Source organism: Papio anubis, chromosome 19, assembly GCF_008728515.1.
Source record: "Papio anubis isolate 15944 chromosome 19, Panubis1.0, whole genome shotgun sequence".
Taxonomy (NCBI): Eukaryota; Metazoa; Chordata; class Mammalia; order Primates; family Cercopithecidae; genus Papio; species Papio anubis.
In genome coordinates, this window is record NC_044994.1 from 13,890,571 (window position 1) to 13,894,833 (window position 4,263).

General features: G+C 42.5%; 1 pseudogene; it reads right to left on the reverse strand.

Moving 5' to 3' along the window:
• Positions 1-3,037: 3,037 nt before the first annotated feature.
• LOC100999669 lies at positions 3,038-4,027 on the reverse strand (annotated as a pseudogene).
• Between the last annotated feature and the right edge of the window lie 236 nt (positions 4,028-4,263).

Sequence of the window (4,263 nt, forward strand, 5' to 3'; positions counted from 1 at the left end):
GGGGCATACAGGCATAACTGCCTGCACCCTTTCTTTTTTGTATTTTCAGTAGAGATGGAGGTTTCACCCATGTTGGCCAGGCTGGTCTTGAATTCTGGATCTCAAGTGATCCACTCCAATCTCAGCCTCCCAAAATACTGGGATGACAAGTGTGAGCCACCACACCAGGTGCCAGTTTCCATTTTTTAAATTACACAGGAAATTCATTAAGTCACATTCCTTACATGATGAAATTTGGAGAAAATATTTAATACGAGCACAAACAGAGCTATCATGCAGGCTTGTTTGCAGCTGTGAATTTGCCTAACAAGAAGTCAGGTACTGCTTTCCCTCCTTCTGTGGAATTGCTGAATGCAGTTCATATCCATGCACAGAGGAGTCAACTACCAAAAGCTGCACATCTACACTGATCTCCAGGGTTTAGTAAGAAATGTCTGAGCTGGCCAAATCACCCAAAGCCATCACTCTAGGTGCCTCTCCTCCCTCCTGCCTACATGCACAGACTACAGAGAGGGAGAGATTAGCAGAGTTTTGGATTGTTGGACTGGGAGTTTCATTGCAAATGTCCCCTTTGCAGAAAGTGCACAAATGCTAGATCTCTTGGTGGTGAATATATGAGTTTCATGCTGGGAGTAGGGAGGATAGGTCATGGGGAACAGGTAGTGTGAACCAGGTAGATCTACAGACCTCCACACTGCATAATTTCGAAAGACCCACTCCTGCTCAGTATATTGGAATTAGTTCCCCCATCTCTGTCTCCACAGCTTTCTCCCAGGGAGTCTCCTGGGGCCATGGTAGCTAGTCTCAAATGCTGGCCTCCCAGCACCACCCCTGCATAGTCTCCTCCCATGCTGAATCTGGCTTCGGCTCTGATCCTGCTTTTACCAATAAAGCATGTTCACACCGAAATTTCTGAAACTAGGGTCATAAGTCTTGTGCTTTCCAAGTTGGCCTTTCACAACATGCACTCTAGGGAAACCAATTGCCATGTAAGAAGTGCCATTGCTCTGAAAACTAATGCTGTGGAGCTGCTCATATTGAAATAATACCTGGATCAGGAGCTTTCTGCTCCATCAGCTGCTACTGGAGAGGAAAAATAGCTGTGTGTCCTCATTATCTCAATGTTGGTAGCTTAAAAGACAAGATGATGAGAATTGCAGAGCTTTGGCCCTAGCTCAGGAAAAGGCAGTAAATTGGGGGGATCATCATGGAGGATCATGGCAGACAGGAGACAGGACTAGATTGCAGCTGCTACTTGGACAGCAGTGTGTGGAGTCTTGCTTCGTGATCTTTTGCTCCAGAACACTCACTCAGGAATAAATCAGAAAGCTGAGAGAACCCACGAACCCTCTGGAGAAAGTGGATTGCTCCTGTAGGACACCGCAAATAGTGTGCTAGTATCCACAGCTGAGAGACCCACAGACGGCTCATATCAGAGGACTCTGTACAGACAACCACAGTACCAGCTCTAGGTCTGGTAGGACATCACAAGTACAGATCTAGAAGAGAGATAACAGTCACTACAGCTTGCCTCAGGAAGCCACATCCCTAGGAAAAGGGGGAGAGTACTACATCAAGGGAACACCCTGTGGGACAAAGTAATCTGAACAACAGCCTTCATCCCTAGACTTTCCCTCTGACAGAGTCTACCATGACTCTGTCATGGGAACCAGAAAACCAACTCTGGTAATATGACAAAACAAAGTTCTTTAACACCTCTAAAACCACACTAGCTCAGCAGCAATGGCTTCAAACCAAGAAGAAATCCCGATTTATCTGAAAAAGAATTATTAGAAGGTCAAGTTATTAAGTTAATCAAGAGGCACCAGAAAAAGGTGAAACCTAATTTAAGGGGAAATTAAAAAAAAAAAGCGCATACAAGAAATGAGGGAGAAATCACAACAAAATAGATATCATAAATAAAACAATCAAACTTCAGGAAACAATGGACGACTTGAGAAATGCAAAAATGCTCTGAAAGTCTCAGCAATGGAGTTGAACAAGCTGGAAGATGAATTTCAGAGCTCAAAGACAAAAGTTTTCAAATAAATTCAACCAACCCAGTACAAAGAATAAAGAATAAGAAAATATGAACAAAGCCTCTAAGAAATCTGGGCTTACATTAAATGACCAAACTTAAGAATAATTGGTGTTCCTGAGGAAGAAGAGAAATCTAAAAGTTTGGGAAACATACTTGGGGGAATAATCAAGGAAAACTTCCCTGGCCTTGTTAGAGACCTGAACATCCAGATACAAGAAGCAAAAAGAACACCTGGGAAATTCATCGCAAAAAGATCATTGCCTAGGCACATTGTCATCAGGTTACCTAAAGTTAAGAAGGTGGAGAGAATTTTTTTTTTTCTTTCTTAGAAAGACATTTATTCAGCGTCATGATCAGACTATTACATTTAGCAATCGACAGCATGGGTGCAAAAAAAGAAAAAAAATCTACATTAAAACCCTTTGTTGGAATGCTTTACACTTTCCACAGAACAGAAGCTAAAATAACCTGTTATACAATTAGTCACAAATACAGTCCTCTAGTTTTTTGCCCATACACATGAGTATTTGTCTAAAACATGTCTTCTTTGTAGCAGCTAGGCCCTGCCACTTTTACTAGCTTTATTTAGTTCCCAACAGCAAACCAGGCTTCCTGTCACTGTTCTCCTCCCATAAGTTTATCTCGAATTCCAAATCTTCGCCACTGTTATATACGCATGAAACCATAGTCATCTTGATTTCAAGTGGTTTCGTTTGGTGATAGCCTGACTGCTATAGGGGTGAGTTTCTGCCCGGTGTTTCTCCTTCATATCCAGTAATTGAATATCACTGTTACCACAAAATCATCGTTGCTTCCACTCATCAAATTGTTTCCACTGTCAAACTATTTATAGCCATCCACCATATCCATCACCACCCACATTGCCACCAAAAGCCACCATGATCTGATTGTGTTTCTCCATGACCTAAAGGCCATCCCCCAACGAAACCACCTCCACAACCCCATCCCAACAAAGTTTCCAGAAACCACGAATCCCTAGGCTTGGACTGTACAATTAGCCATCCTTACTTTTGACAGACTTTTCCCGAATTTCACTGTTGCATTTGGTCACAGTATGGTATTTCTGAACAATCTGTCCACTTGAGTCATGGTCCCCAGGCAAGCCTTGCTGGCCACTGCCTTTGGCCTGTAATGCAGATTTAATCACCACTCTTTCATTTCCTCAAAATAATCTCTTAGGTGATATTCTTCAGTGTCTTCTTTAATGCCACCAACAAATATGTTTTTCACAGTTAAGTGGGCACCTGGTCTTTGAGAATCTTCTCTTGAGACAGCTCTCTTTGGTTCCACAACTCTTCCATCCACCTTGTGTGGCCTTGCATTCATAGCTGCATCCACCTCCTCCACAGTGGCATATGTGACAAATCCAAAGCCCCTGGAACGTTTGGTGTTTGGATCTCTCATTACTACACAATCCGTGAGCGTTCGTCATTGCTCAAAATTGCTCCTCAGGCTCTCATCGGTTGTTTCAAAGCTCAGCCCTCCAATGAAGAGCTTCCTCAGCTGTTCGGGCTCTTTAGGAGACTCTGACTTAGACATGACGGCAGGGAGAAGAGAGACTTTAACGATGCTTCTTTGGCGGTGTCCACGGGCAGAAAGCAGCAAGCTGAGGAACGTATCTCTGAGGAAAGAATCTTAAGAGCTATGAGGGAAAAGCACCAGGTAACCTATAAAGGAAAACCTATCAGATTAACAGCAGACTTCTCAGCAGAAACTGTATAAGCTGGAAGAGATCGAGTCCTTATCTTTGGCCTCTTTAAACAAAACAATTATCAGCCAAGAATTTCGTGTCCAGCAAAACTAAGCTTCATAAATGAAGGAAAGAAGCAGTCTTTTTCAGACGAACAAATGCTGTGAAAATTTGCAACTACCAAACCAGCACTACAAGAACTGCTAAAAGGAGCTCTAAATCTTGAAACAAATACTGGAAACACATCAAAACAGAATCTCTTTAAAGCATAAATCTTACAGGATCTATAAAACAAACATCCAATTAAAAAAACACAAAAAACAAATGTATACAGGCAACAAATAGCACAATGAATGGAATAGTACCTCACATCTCAATATTAATGTTTAATGTAAATGGCCTAAAAAATGCTCCACTTAGGCCGGGACGGTGGCTCACACCTGTAATCCCAGCAGTTTGGGAGGCTGAGGTGGGCAGATCACAAGGTCAGGACATCGAGACCATCCTGGCT